We start from the raw sequence: 15,717 nt of genomic DNA, 5'->3' as shown, positions 1-15,717 counted from the left end.
CAACTGGGTGGGCCTAGGCCCACCCGTGGCTGCGCCCCTGGCTGGATGGGTCAACAAAGTTTCTCATTGCATGTTTTTTGCTCTCTTCACCACTCTCTCTGATATTTTCTTAGAGTTTAATGGTATACTGATTTGATCAAAATGTTTCTATATGTGTATTTTGTCTTCTTTACATGATGTCTAGTAAATAATTATATTGGTACTTATTTCCTTTTTATGATGCAGGTTTTTGGCTTTTGTCGTGTGGATAGAAAAGGCTGTTTACTATATTTGAATGTAGGAATAGTATGACAGTTTTCAGCTGCCAGACTCTACCCTCTGTTCAGCTTTGCTTTTCCAGATCCATATTTTTCATTCCATGCCCAAGGTAATTTGGGCAGATGTTATTTCAGCATGTGAATGCATATGTACATCAAATTGGATGCATTTCTTGAAGTTATTTGCTTAACTCTTAAAAAAAAAAAATAACAATAAATAGACCCTATAAAGAACAACAAATATTATTGTTTAAAGAGGAAGGGCATATAATGCTGAATTTCTTAAGTATTCTGAAATCTGAATAGCAGGTTTAAAGACAATTGTTTCCATTGAAGAACAGGAACACTAACTACCAAGTTTTAATAAAGTATTAATAATTCATATCTCATGGGTCAAAAAATTATCCAACATCAGCAAAGATTGAGCAATACTGTTTTCTACATGAGTGCAGTGTATGAACACAATAAATAAGAAAAACATGTTGGACTGAGAAATTCTCATGACACCTTTAATTAGCCAAATATATAATGGTCCTAAATCCATTTATCTATTTATGTATCTATTTAAAATATTTATAGCCTGCTCTAGCTTACTAATCTAGGCAGGTTACAAAACATATATAATAAAATTAACAGAACAGACAAAATATAAACAAGACAAAAAAAACCTGAGCAAACATTTGAACCTTAAGTTAAAATCTGAGTGTACATATAATTCATAATCACTTATGTAGAATATTGGTTTTAATAGTTATGAGAAACCACTACCAGAAGGGGTAAAATAATATGATGTGCATTAAATCCATTAAATCTACTCACTGTTCACAAAAATATTTTTCCTTATCATCTCGGGAATTTATTCATTTTTTTTTTTTGTCTTTTGTTCAATCCATTTTTATTAGCTTTAAATCATAACAAGTTACAAAAAAAACCTTATTACACAAGGTAAACAAGACACATTAGCATGTTAACAAAATACACTAATATGCTATAAAGTGAAAAAATCATATAATAAAAACAACAAAAATTGTGGTCATTTACTGATTATTAAAATATAATAATGTATGTTACTGTGTGGAACTGATATGTTTAGCATAAAATGGAGTAGTGTCAGTTGATAGGATAGGCAACTATATTGTTATAAAGGTCTCTAGGTCTTTTCATAAGATCTTAATGATGAATTATGTTCCTCAGCCACTTGATCAAATTTGGATGTGGTACAAACTGTATTTCACTAAATATTGTAGTCAGAACTTATAGAGTCTTTTCATGAATGTAATAAAGTTTTGATAGCCAAAGATATTAATATTCTCAATAGCTTTGCTTTATCATCAAGCAAAGTTTTTAAGCCAATATCTCCAAGAATCAAAACACTATCCCCAAAATTCTATAAAAGTTACTAAAAATAGCATGTGCAAATTTGGGCGTGTGCCCATTTTGCACACACAAGTTAATTGAATGAGCCAAATAGCACCGATAATTGAGATCTTAACAAACAATTATCGGCGCTAATTGGATTTCATTAAATTTACACACATAAATTTAGGCACAGGATCCACATGCAAATATTATGCTCGGGTCCAAAAAGTGGACTCGGCCATGGGAGGGTCATGGGTGGATCAGGGGCATTCCTTTAATTTATGCATGTTATAGAATAAAGGGGATCTGGACCTAATTTATACATGGGGATTTACAACAAGGTTTAATTGGTGTAAATGGTCATGCCTAAATGTAGTCATGGTTCCCAGCGTTAAGCACTATTCTATAAATGGCACCTAACTTTAAGCAGCATTTATAGAATCTCACTAAGCGCTACTTTTTTGTGGCATTTGTAGAATTTAGTCCTAAATGATAATGATTCATTAATATCTAAAAATGAGCAAATAGTAGTCCATATTTTATCCCAGTAATGTTTTAAGTAGTCACATGAAAATAGCATATGTAAAAATGTTCCAGTGTTTTTTGTTGTTTTTACATGACCAGCATTTATTATCGTTATCTTTTTTTAATTTGGATAGTTTGTAAGGCGTCCAAAGGACTCTGTGCAGAAGAAAATACATAGATTGAGTGATGGTGTCAGAGCAGTTTTAGGGTATATTACACCAAATCCCACCATTATTTAAACTGAAGTAGGATGTTAACATCAATTTCTCATGCTGATTCTATGTCATTGGGTCTTTTGAATTGACTTTAGTTGTAAATTTTTATACCACTTAAAAGGTCTTGTCACCTCTCTTTACATCTTTAGCCATTTTTTTCTTCCACTTGTGCTTTCACTAGCCGTATTTCCCTCGTCGCTTCTTTGAGTTTAATCCGATAATCTTTTCTGTGATCTTCTTGTTGTGTTCTTTTGTATTTCTTGAACAAAGTCTTTTGCTCTTATTTTTTCAGCTACTTGTTTGAAGAACCATATAAGCTTCCTGCTTCTCTTGTTTTTGTTTACTTTCCTCACAAAAAGATCAGTCGCCATATTTAGAGCAGCCTTTAGCATGGACCACTGTTTTTCCACATCTCCTGTGCCTTCCCATGCCAACAGCTCCTTCTTCAGGTATTCCCCCATTTTATCAAAATCAGTACGTCTGAAATCTAGTACTTTGAGTTTTGTGTGTCCGCACTCCACCTTCGCCCTTATATCAAACCATATGGTTTGATGATCACTATTACGTAGGTGGGCTCCCACCCTTTACTTGTAAATCTGCTGTCAGATATTTTTTTCTAATCTCTAATAATAATGGAGATCTGATAATTGTCACATGACTTCAAAGTGGTATTACAGCCTAGATTGTATTACTGCTGAGCTATCCTTATCAGAAGCCTTATCACGATATCAGTATTTTAGCCCAGTTCATGTATACTCTTTTTCTGATTTCATATCACATTACAGTAGTATCTACATCATGTGTTTTCAAGCAGTTGTAAATCTTGGAAAAACTAAATCAGGAATGGTTATTATTATGGCATCATCTTTAGAAAGACTCAGCTAAAAGGAGGTTTCATTAAGGAATTGTCACCCCTACCAGGATTCTATAAACATATAGTATAATCTGTAATTTCCTAAAATGTCTGTATAAGCACACCCAAATGTGAAATGTGTTATAGGACACTGCAGGTAAAACTACAATCCTAGCATGTCAGATTGTATGACTTTATAGTAGGAATATCCCAAAAGTGATATTGTTAGGCTTTTCTAAACAATGGCTAATGTTGGATAATGCATCACTAATTTTATGTTTGTCCCTCTTTGACTATTTTATCAATAGCAAAACAGAAATAAATTAAAATAAATAAAAGGAGTATATTTAATCCTTGTGTTGCAAGTTCTTCATAGTCTTTGCCAATTCAATTAATTAATTAACCTATGCTCTTAGACTCCAGCTTCAGGAGATAATGTGCAAAATTCCCATCAGATGCACATAAAGGCAAATGTTCCTGTGGAGACATCCCTCATCTTTTTTCAAAGGTTGCTTTGTGTAATAAAATACCTTTTATGTAGTTATGTCTGAAAGGAAGTTCAACTATGAAATGAAAATATAACCGTGAATTGTTCACGTAAATGGAAGTGTAATTCTATTAACTGTAGGTCAATTTTAATATGAAGCTATAGAAAGAGAAAGAGTCATTCTGTTAACAATATAACTAAATTGACCTTGTGTGCTCTTCTGCATTTAAACCCACACCTTTCTAGTCTTTTTAATATTTTTAATAAACTTTTTGAAGTATTATAAAAAGATCCAGGTTCAAAATGGAAAAAAAAAATCTTTCAAACAGTTTTGACGCAAATGTTAGCCCTGAAAAAAATACAAAGAAGAGCAATGCAATTTTTATTTAAAAAAATGTTCTATAAAAATGAAGTCAAAATGTTAGACAAATACTTGCAATATAGTCATGATAATAAAATTCCAGTGCTTTTTAACACAAGAAACAAAAAATGAATCAGAAGGGCTTTGAAATAAGATGATATACAAAGTGAGGTCATTCCAGACAAAAGGTATAGCATTATATATTTATTTATTTATTTATTTGTTACATTTGTACCCCACATTTTCCCACCTATTTGCAGGCTCAATGTGGCTTACATAGTACCGTAATGGTGTTCGTCAAGTCGGTTGATAACAAATACAAGGCTATATTGTAGTCGCAAGAGGTAAGTGTGTATCAGGCAGCATGAGGGTCGAGGAGAGTGAGGATTGTATATTGTCCAGTACGATCATTGGTTATGCTGTGTTGCTGAGTGTGGGGATTTATGGTGGATCGGTGGGGTAGGCCTTTTTGAAGAGGTTGGTTTTAGTGATTTCCTGAAGTTTAGATGGTCTTGGATTGTTTTCACAGCTTTTGGGAGTCCATTCCATAGTTGTGCGCTTATGTATGAGAAGCAGGATGTGTAGGTTGTTTTGTATTTAAGTCCTTTGCAATTTGGGTAATGTAGGTTTAGGTATGATCATGATGATCCGATTCTGTTTCTGGTTGGCAGATCTATGAGGTCTATCATATATCCTGGGACTATGCCGTAGATAATTTTGTGGACCTAAGTCAGTGGTGTGCTGGAGCCAGTTGTTGTGAGCTGGCTTGCCTCTCCTCCCCCCACCCCACGAGCTGCAGGCTCTCCCGCTCCGCAGGTCGTCCATCATCTCCTGTCTGCCCTCAGCTCCCCGATAGCCCTCGTTTTCTTCCTGCTGCCGCCCTGCCTTTAAATATTGTATTTTTCCTCGAGTTGCGGCGCCGGCATTGAAAGCAGCAGGCTTGGCTCCAGCCTTCCCTCGCATGGTTCCGCCCTCACAGAAACAGGAAATACATCAGAAGAGGGCGGAACCATGCGAGGGAAGTCTGGAGCCGAGCCTGCTGCTTTCAATGCCAGCGCCGCGACTTGAGGAAAAATACAATATTTAAAGGCAGGGCGGAGGCAGGAAGGAAACGAGGGCTATCGGGGAGCTGAGAGCAGACAGGACATGATGGATGACCTGTGGAGCGGGGGATCAGGAATTGGGGGGGGGGGACTGGAAGAAGGCAGGAAATGTCTGGCATTGAGTAGGGGAGGGGCTAGAAGGGAGATGGTTGACATGGGCTGCTGGGGGGGAGGCTGGAAGGAGATGGTTAACATGGATGGATGGAGGGGATGGCAGGGGGGAGAGGAGGGTTGCTGGACATGGGTGGATGGAGGGAAGGGCAGGGGAGATGAGAGTTGCTGGACATGGGTAAATGGAGGGGAGGGCAGGGGGAGAGGAGGGTTGCTGGTCATGGGTGGATGGAGGTGAGGGGAGGGGGAAGAGGAGGGTTGCTGGACATGGGTGGATGGAGGGGAGGGCAGGGGAGGGGAGGGTTTCTGGACATGGATGGAGGAGAGGGAAGGGAGAGAGAAGAAATGCTAGACATGGATGGAGGGGCGAGAAGAGTGAGGAAGGAGATGAGATGAGGAAAAAGGAAGAGAGGAGCAAAACTGCACATGGATGAAGAAAATAGGCGGAAGCTGGATCCACTGGACAGTCAAGTCTGCGGAGGACCCAGCTTTTACTTATGGATGTAGGGCAAGAAATGAAGAAGAAAGGTGGAAAGTAAAGAAATAAATGGAAAGGAAGCCCTCAAAACGGAGTTAAGAGTACAGATAGCAGCAGAATTGGATACTGGGCCAGAATGATCAGAAAAACAAAGTCACCAGACAACAAAAGTAGAAAAAAATCATTTTATTTTTATTATAGTGTTTGGAATATGTTCACTTTAAGAATCAGGTGCTCAACATTAAAAGTTTATATTTATTTACTTATTTATGGCATTTTATCCCACTTTAAACATGAATTAGATTGGAACCTGGGATCATTTAATTTTTTTTCCTGAAGTAATTCATTGCCTCCCCCCCCCCCCAGGCTCACTCCCCGGCTATAGCCAGCTCAGCAATTTGGGGAGGGGGGATGCAGAGATGGACAGGGGGTGCAGAAGTGGACCAGGGAGAGAGAGCCTGTTGTTAAACATTTACCAGCACATCACTGACCTAAGTGCAGATTTTGAAGATGATCCTTCTTTGATTGGGAGCCAGTGCAGCTTTTCTCGGAGGGGTTTAGCACTTTTGAAACGTGTTTTACCAAATATCAGCCTGGCTGCTGTGTTTTGGGCGGTCTGGAGTTTTTTTGTGAGTTGTTCTTTGCATCCCGCATAGATTCCATTGTAGTAATCTGCACAGTGCTTTTTTTGTGCCGGTACGCAACGGTACGGCGTACCGGCACCTTTTTTTTTGCTCCCCCCCGCCCCGTGACGGACGCAGTGCCAACCCCCATTTCCGGCCGCTGCTGCTTCTCCTGTTGAGCAGCAGCGGCCGCTACACAAAGAAAAAGATTTTTTTAAAAACTTCAAACCTGGCTGAAACGCGGCACCCCGGCACTGTAGACAGCCATTAGGCATTGGCTGTTGCCCCGCAGCCGCTCCTCCTCTTGCCTCTACGTCACTGCGCTCCTCCGGGGTCTTCCTCCAGGGGCAGTGACGTAGAGGCAAGAGGAGGAGCGGCTGCGGGGCAACAGCCAATGCCTAATGGCTGTCTACAGTGCCGGGGTGCCGCGTTTCAGCCAGGTTTCAATTTTTTTTAACTTTTTCTTTGTGTAGCGGCCGCTGCTGCTCAACAGGAGAAGCAGCAGCGGCCGGAAATAGGGGCTGGTGCCGCGTGCGTCACGACTTCGCGCCGTTCGCGGGAAACTTGGCAGGGAGAGGGAAACCAACAGAGGGAAGGATTGGGGAGAGAGAGAAAGAGGGAAACCAACAGAGGGAAGGATTGGGGAGAGAGAAAAAGAGGGAAACCAACAGAGGGAAGGATTGTGGAGAGAGAGAAAGAGGGAAACCAACAGAGGGAAGGATTGGGGAGAGAGAAAACGAGGGAAACCAACAGAGGGAAGGATTGGGGAGAGAGAGGGAAAACAACAGGGAAGGATTGGGGAGAGAGAGGGGAAAACAACAGAGGGAAGGATTGGGGAGAGAGAAAACGAGGGAATCCAACAGAGGGAAGGATTGGGGAGAGAGAGAAAGAGGGAAACCAACAGAGGGAAGGATTGGGGAGAGAGAGAAAGAGGGAAGGATTGGGGGGAGAGAGAAAGAGGGAAACCAACAGAGGGAAGGATTGGGGAGAGAGAAAAAGAGGGAAACCAACAGAGGGAAGGATTGGGGAGAGAGAGGGAAAACAACAGGGAAGGATTGGGGGGAGAGAGGGGAAAACAGATGGAAGGATTGGGGAGAGAGGGGAAAAACAGATGGAAGGATTGGGGAGAGAGGGGAAAAACAGATGGAAGGATTGGGGAGAGAGGGAAAAACACAGATGGAAGGATTGGGAAAGAGAGAGGGAGGATTGGGGAGAGAGGAGAAAACAGATGGAAGGATGGGGAGAGAGAGGGAAAACAGATGGAAGGATGGGGAAAGAGAGAGGGGAAAAACAGATGGAAGGATTGGGGAGAGAGGGGAAAACAGATGGAAGGATGGGGAGAGAGAGGGAAAAACACAGATGGAAGGATTGGGGAGAGAGGGAAAAACAGATGGAAGGATGGGGAGAGAGGGGGAAAAACAGATGGAAGGATGGGGAGAGAGAGAGGGAAAACGGAAAGATGGGGAGAGAAAGAGGGAAGACGCTGGATGGAAGAATGCAGAAAGAAATAGGGGAGAGAAAGCAGAGCTGCTGGATGGAAAAGGGGAATAGAGAAAGACTGGAGAATAAAAGGAAGGGCATGGGGAGAACAAGGGTGAGGAAAAGATGAAAAGCCACAGGTAGATGAAGGAAATTAAAGAATGGATAGTAAGAATGAATTAAATCTGGACAGAGAGAGCCTGAAAAATATTGAAGAAAGCAAAGAAAAAGTAGACAAAAATGACAAATGGCACAGAAGAGTTAAGCGAAAACAAAGGAAAGCAGAATCACAGACTGGGACCAATATGGAAAGAAAAACAGTCACCAGACAACAAAGGTAGAAAAAAAATAATTTTATTTTCATTTTAGTGTTTGTAATATGTCCAATTTGAGAATTTACATTGGCTGTCTTATTTTGCACTGGGTATACGATATTTTTTTTCTCCTATAGTACTGTAATATTTTCAATGATGTCTGTTTATATGCGCCATGGCTGGTGTAGGGGGTGTGGTTAATGTGGGTGTGGCTATCATAGGGGTGGAGCCATATGTGGTGACCCCGCCCATAATGAGTACCGGCACCTTTTTTTCTACAAAAAAAGCACTGAATCTGCATGGCTTAGGACCATTGATTGTATTAGGTTTACGGAGTTTACTTGGCTCTCAAGGGTAAGGTCACGGTCGATTGTAACTCCGAGTATTTTTAGGCTGTCTGAGATATGGAGGGTGTGTCCTGGAGTGTTTATGGTTGTGGGTTTGTACTTGTTATGTTGAGATGAGAGGGTGAGGCAGTGTGTTTTTTCGGTGTTCAGTTCAGTTGGAATGAATTTACCCAAGAGTCCATGATGTTCAGGCGTTCATTGATTTTGTTGGTTATTTCTGTTAAGTCATGTCTGAAGAGAATGTAAATTGTAATGTCATCTGCATAGATGAACAGATTGAGGCCTCGATTGGATAGGGACTTTGCCAGTGGGATCATCATTATATTGAAGAGTATTGGTGATAATGGTGATCCTTGAGGTACTCCGCAGACTGCTTTCCACGGTGGTGATATGTTTTGAGTTTGATTTTACTTGGTATGTTCTGGTGGTTAGAAAGCCCTTGATACAGTTAAGTACATTTCCATCAATCCCAAAGTGGCCGAGGAGTCTTAGTAGTATATTGTGGTTTACCATGTCGAATGCGCTCGACATGTTGGATTGGAGGAGGAGTATGCTTTTACCTGTGGCTATTTCCTGCTTGAATTTTGCCAGGAGAGTGACTAGGACGGTTTCAGTGCTATGGTGTGGGTGGAATCCTGATTGTGAGTCGTGCAGTCTTGAGAACTTGTCTAAGTATTCCGTGAGCTGTTTGGTCACCAAGCTTACCATCAATTTGATTACTAGTGAGATAGATGCAACTGGGCAGTAATTGGTGAGGTCATTTGTGTTTTTCTTAGTGTCTTTTGGTATTGGGGTGAGTAGGATATTACCATATTCCTCAGGGAAGAGACCTTGTTGTAGCATGAAGTTTAGGTGGAATGTGAGGTCTGCTATGAAGTGGCCGGGGGCGGATTTAAGTAGATGACTGGGACATATATCCAGTTTACAGTGGGTGTTGGCGTACCTACGAGTCATTTGTGTAACTGATTCAGTGGTGAGGAGGGTAAATGTTGAACAGATACAGTCAGCTGGGTATCCACCAGGATTTAGGTCAGGTCGTTAATGAATTTTTCGGTGTTGTGCTGAGAAAGTGTGCTGCGCAGTTTTATTATTTTTTCGTTAAAGTAATTAGCAAATTTGTCTGCAGGTGGGATGTGTGTGTTGGTTGTGGTGATAGAGGTGCTAGCTAGTAACTTATTTACGAGTTGGAATAGTTTCTTCAAATCTTTGTAAACTGGTCCTATTTTAGTTTTGTAATAGAACCTTTTGGTTTGTCTTATTGCATATATGTATTTTCTGTGTATTTGTTTCCAAGCATTGAGTGTATGTTCGTCTTTTATTTTTTTTCCATGCTCGTTCAAATTTTCTAGATTGTGTTTTGAGTTTTTTTAGTTCATCATTGAACCATGGTATTGAGTTTTGTCTTCTTGATATTCTTGTCTTTAAGGGTGCTATTTCGTTTAGTACGCTTCTGCATCTATCCTCCCAGTGATTGAGGTAGTGTATAGAGTCCGTTCGTGTAATCCATTCATTGTCATATATCAGTTGCCAAAATACTTGTGGGTCTATTCGTCCTCTCGTAGTGTAAGTTGTATGTTCTGGTGTACGGTTTAATCCCTTCTTCAACCAGTCTAGGGATAGGTTCAGTTTGTAGTGGTCGGTCCAAGGTGTTTCTGTCCTTTTGATGTCGGTTATTAATAGGTTATAGTCTGTGGACAGTTTGTGTGATAAGAGGTCCAGTGTGTGTCCCTTGGTGTGAGCAGCTTGCATGTAAGGCCATTTGAGATCCTAGGATTGTAGGAAGTCTTTGCATTCACATGCGTTGGCGGAGTTGGGGTCTTCTAGGTGAAGGTTTATGTCACCTAGTATTAGTGTATTGGAGTTGTTTACACAAGTGTTTGATATGAAGTTCGTGAAGATGGTCTGGCTTTTGTTCCAGTTGCCGGGTGGACTGTAAAACAGGACACAGTTCAAATGCTTGATCAGATATTTGTTATGGATTCTGAATGAAGCAATTTCTAGTTGGGGTGTTATGGATTTGGCAATAGTTTTTGTGGAGAATTGGGTTCAGTAAATTAGTGCTATGCCTCCACCTCTCTTTTCCAATCTGGTCCAGTGAGTGATTTTGTAACCTGGAGAGCATAGTTCAAGGATTATGTGGTCCTTTTGATCGTGGATCCACGTTTCATTGATGAAAATAAGATTGAGGTTTTCTGAGCTGATCCAGTCTGATATTGTTGTTGTTGTTTTGTTAACTACGGACCTAGCATTAATGTAGCCCACTTGGATATTTTGGTATGGGGCAGCTGGATTTGATGATATGTAGATTTTTGTTAGTTGTTTTTCCTTGGATGATTTGCCACTATACATTGATAAATATGTTGTATCTAATACAGAGTCAATTTTATTGATTAATAAGCCAATCAGCGCCAATAATTGGGTGCTAACAATCAATTCTTGGCACTAATTGGCAACAATTTTAATTTATGCATGCACCTTGCTAGGCGAGAGGCATGTGCAAATTTTTCAGCGTGCAACTAAAAAGGGGGCATAGCCATGGGAGGGGCAAAGGTGGGTCAGAGGTATTCACTAAGGGGCCCTTTTACTATGGCGCATAGGCGCCTACACATGTACATCACATGTTAAATTGGAACTACTGCCCAACTACCGCGTGCCCCAGGCAGTAATTCCATTTTTGATGCCCGTCCAAAACATGCGGTAGAAATTTTCTACCATGTGGAGCTTACCCGGCAATGTATGCATACTGACAATTACTGCCCGGTTAACTTGTAAAACCTTACCGCTAAGTCAGTGGGTGGCGGTAAGGTCTCATGTTGAAAATGGATGCGTGCCAGTTTTAATTTTGCTGCACGTTCATTTTCAGCCACAAAAAAGGGCGTTCTTTGCAGGTGCACTGAAAAATGGACCCATGCGCATCCAAAGCACGTGCCTACACTAGCGCAGGCCATTTTTCGGCACTCCTGAATAAAAGGGCCCCTAAAGATGCACACAGCATTATAGAATATGGGAGATCTGTGCCTAATTTAGGCACAAGAATTTATACCAGGTTTCAGTTGGTTTAAATCCTTATGCCCAAAGTCAGGAGCAGATCTCAGTGCTAAGTGCTATTCTATAAACAGTGCCCAGTTCAGGATATGATGCTAACACTTCTTATAAAATACAATGAAACATGTTAATAAGTAGCTGAGGGGGCAAGTACAAATCCATCACATTACATTTCACCCAAAACCTGAAATACATGCCCCTCTTAAAGCCCCTCATTACGTGCCCTCCTCCCCAAAGAGCCCCCCTTTAGTCCAAAATTTTCCACCTTCTTGTAGAATTGTGAAATTCCCTGGCATCTAGTGGGATTAGGGTAGGAGCAATCCCTAGTCACTCCTATCAGTCTGAGGATTGTCTGTGGACTGCAGTTTTTAGGTCTTGACCCAGATTTCTTATGGGTATGGTTTTGGACTGGATCATTCAAGGGCATTCACTTTCTTCTTGGAGAACTACATCACTGTTGTTTTTGCTTAGGATCATTGTCCTGCTGAAAGGTTAATCTCTTGCCAAGTTCTAAGTCAATGGCAGACTTGAACATATTTTGCTCCAAACCTTTCCTGCACTTTGTGCCATCCATCTTTCCCTTTGGGAAGGAAAAGGATTTTGGATTTAGCTCATAACTTTTTCAATTGTAATTTAAAGAGGTACCTTCATTTACAGTAGGTATTTCATTGTCCCTGGAGAATTTATAATCTAAGGGACCTTTTACTAAGTCGCAGCAAACAGTGGTCTGTGGCAGTGTACGCGTATGCTGGGCCAGTTTTTGCCATGTCCTGGAAAAAGGGCCTTTTTAAGGGGCTGGAAAATGGATGTGCGGCAAAATAAAAACCAGTGCGCCCCTTACCACCACCCACTGACTTAGCGGTAAGGTCTCACTCGCTACCCGAGCAGTAGGCATGCAGCACGCATCCACTTCTGTTTACCGCCGGGTAAGCGCTACATGGTAGAAAATAGAAAATATTTACTAACGCGTGTTTTCGGCATGTGCCAAATTAAGAATTACCACCCGGGGCACATAGTAGCTGGGCGGTAATGCTGATGGTGCTGATTTGGTGCACACTGAATGCGCATAGGCCCTTACGTGCCTTTATAAAAGGGCCCCTATGTTTGTACTTGAGATAACGGAGGGTTAAGTGACTTGCCCAAGATCACAAGAAAGCTCTGTGGGATTTGATTCAGTTTTGCTAGTTCTCAGCCCATTGCTCTTAAATTAGGCTACTTCACCAAAAGCCTTTCTGCTTCTCCTCCCCCCACTGCAAAGCTTCCCCACAATATAATGCTGCCACCAACTGGTTATTTATTGATTCCTAAAACATTTAAGTGATGATCCAAGTCCTAGGGAATTATACAAAAGGTACCAATCACTACTGGCACAGTGGGTCTTTTGCTAAGCCACTGTAGCTTGTCTAGCTTGTAGTAGAAATCAGCTGGCAGTAAATACCCAGACGCCCGTAGGAATATAATGTGTGTCTCAGCATTTACCGCCAGCTGATTTCTACTGCAAGCTAAAACGCTATTGCAGCTTAGTAAAAGACCCCCTGAGCTGATTTATAAATCTTTGTGGGCCCTGTTTATAAAGGCGTGCTAGTGTTTTTAGCGCACCCTTAAAATTAGCACGCACTAACCATGTAGATGAACATAACCATCATCTTTCTCCTATGTCAGCCCAAAGTCCTGGAATGTTCTACCAAAGTATCTAAAGGAGATTGACGATCACCAGCTATTCAAGAAATCTTTAAAAACATTTTTTTTCGAGAAAGCTTATCTTACCAATTAACGCTTAATCCCCGCCTACCTCAATTTGTCTATACCCATTTATTACTCCAACCTATTCAAGCATCCTTATATACTTCTCCTGTACTTTCCCGTCTTTCTGACTTGTTATGTCATTACCCTCATTGCATTGTAACCTTTTATAACATTGTAAGCCACATTGTGCTCGCTCTACTGGGAAAATGTGGGGTATAAATGTACCACAAATAAATAAATAAATAAATAATATTCCTATGGGCGTTTACACGGTTAGTACATGCTAATTTTTAGCACACACTAAAAATGCTAGTGCACCTTGGTAAACAGGGCCTTGTTTGTTGTTAGCTTTTTGAGTTGTTTTTCTTTACTTTTATCTAGTATTGATACATCAGTGATCCACAGCTGTTTTTCCTTTTGATTTTGTTTTCAACCAATGTATGGTCTAGTTTTTTGTGCATTTATATTGTAAAGTCCGCACTTTGGCTTTCAATATTATAATAATAATAATAATAATAATAATAATTATTATTATTATTATTATTATTATTATTATTATCATCATTATCATCATTTGTATAGCTCTACAAGATGTAGCATGTTAAAATCTAATCAAGATCAATGGACAAACATATAGACAGAAAGCAAATGAGAGGCTTTGAATTTAAACAGTGAGACCATGGTTGGAAGTACTAAACCAAGGTGACTGTAGGTGGAATTAGCTGAAGAAGGGGAGGCCTGAATTGAGCAAAGCTGCAGAGAATGAAGCCTGTAAGAATCTATGTAAGAGAAGCTAGTGGAGTAAGTAGGAAGTTTGAGTAATGCTATATTAGGAAACAGGCTGAGAAGTAGGGGAATTAGCTGAAGAAGGGGAGGCCTGAATTGAGCAAAGCTGCAGAGAATGAAGCCTGTAAGAATCTATGTAAGAGAAGCTAGTGGAGTAAGTAGGAAGTTTGAGTAATGCTATATTAGGAAACAGGCTGAGAAGTAGGGGATCCCAGTTCAAATCCCACTGCAGTTCCTTGTGATCTTAGGCAAGTCAATTGACTGAGGTACAAACTCAGATTGTGAGCGTTCTAGAGAAAGAAAAATACTAACTGTACCTGACTGTATACTGCTTTGGTGGCTTGCAGGTTGTATATAAGTGATTTAAAAAAATCCATCCAGACTCCTTTATTGGATAACAGATAGATAATTTTATAATATGGTGCCTATAAAAATGTCTAAAAGTAACTCTATTTTAGGCCTATTTTACAAAGGCAACATAGAGATGTATGTGCCTTAAAAAAATAGATTAGCAGAACTATTCCTAGTGGTGCACACATGTTCATAAAAGTTTACATCTACTTCAAAGCAGGTGCAACTATATGTGTGGATGCTATCCCCTGAATTTTATATATGGTACCAAACTTTCAGCACAGATCCAAGATGTGCATGCATACAAATTGGTTAGCATGCTATTATCTATCAAATAACTGACTTTAATAATTATTGACATTAATTGGCACTAATTTTGTTTTGCGCATGCATCTGCCTGCACACTATTTTATAATACTGACTGCTTAAATCCCATAAATGCAACTCAAAAAGTGGCATGGCTAGGGGAGGGACATGGGTGTGTCGGGGCCATGCCAAGTTTTGCATAGTTCATGATGTGCAGGCTGAGTTTGATTTCATTGGTGATTTCTGTTAGACCACGTTTGTAAGGGATGTATATTGTGACATCATCTGCATAAATGTAAGGGTTAAGGCCTTGGTTGGATAAGGATTTAGCTAGTGGGGTCATCATTAAGTTGAAAAGGGTTGGTGATAGTGATGAACCTTGGGGTACTCCACATTCTGTTTTCCATGGTGATGATATGTTCGAATTTGATATCACTTGGTATGTTCTTGTGGTTAGGAAACCCTTGATCCAACTAAGTACATTTCCACCAATCCTGAAGTATTTTAGGATTTTTAATAATATTTTATGGATCACCATGTCAAACGCACTTGACATGTCGAATTATAGGAGAAGTATGCTTTTGCCAGTTGCAATTTCTTGTTTGAATTTGGTTAGGAGAGTAATTAGTACTATTTCATTGCTGTGGTTGGAACGAAATCCTGATTGTGATTCGTGTAGTATTGAGAATTTGTTTAAGTAATCGGTAAGTTGCTTGGTTACCATGCTTTCCAACAGTTTGAGTACCAGTGGAATAGATGCTACCGGTGATTTCGTTTGGTTTTTCCTTTGTATCTTTTGGTATTGGGGTGAGTAGGATGTTGCCTTTTTCGTTAGGGAAGAGTCCATGTTGCAGCATGTAATTTAGGTGGGATGTGAGGTCTGCTATGAAGCGCTGAGGGGCAGATTTTATTAGGTAGCTGGGGCATGTGTCCAATTTACAGTGAGTCTCGGCGAACCTGTTAATCGCTTG

The sequence above is a fragment of the Microcaecilia unicolor genome, chromosome 1, assembly GCF_901765095.1.
Source record: "Microcaecilia unicolor chromosome 1, aMicUni1.1, whole genome shotgun sequence".
Lineage (NCBI taxonomy): Eukaryota > Metazoa > Chordata > Amphibia > Gymnophiona > Siphonopidae > Microcaecilia > Microcaecilia unicolor.
This window is presented reverse-complemented; position numbering follows the sequence as displayed.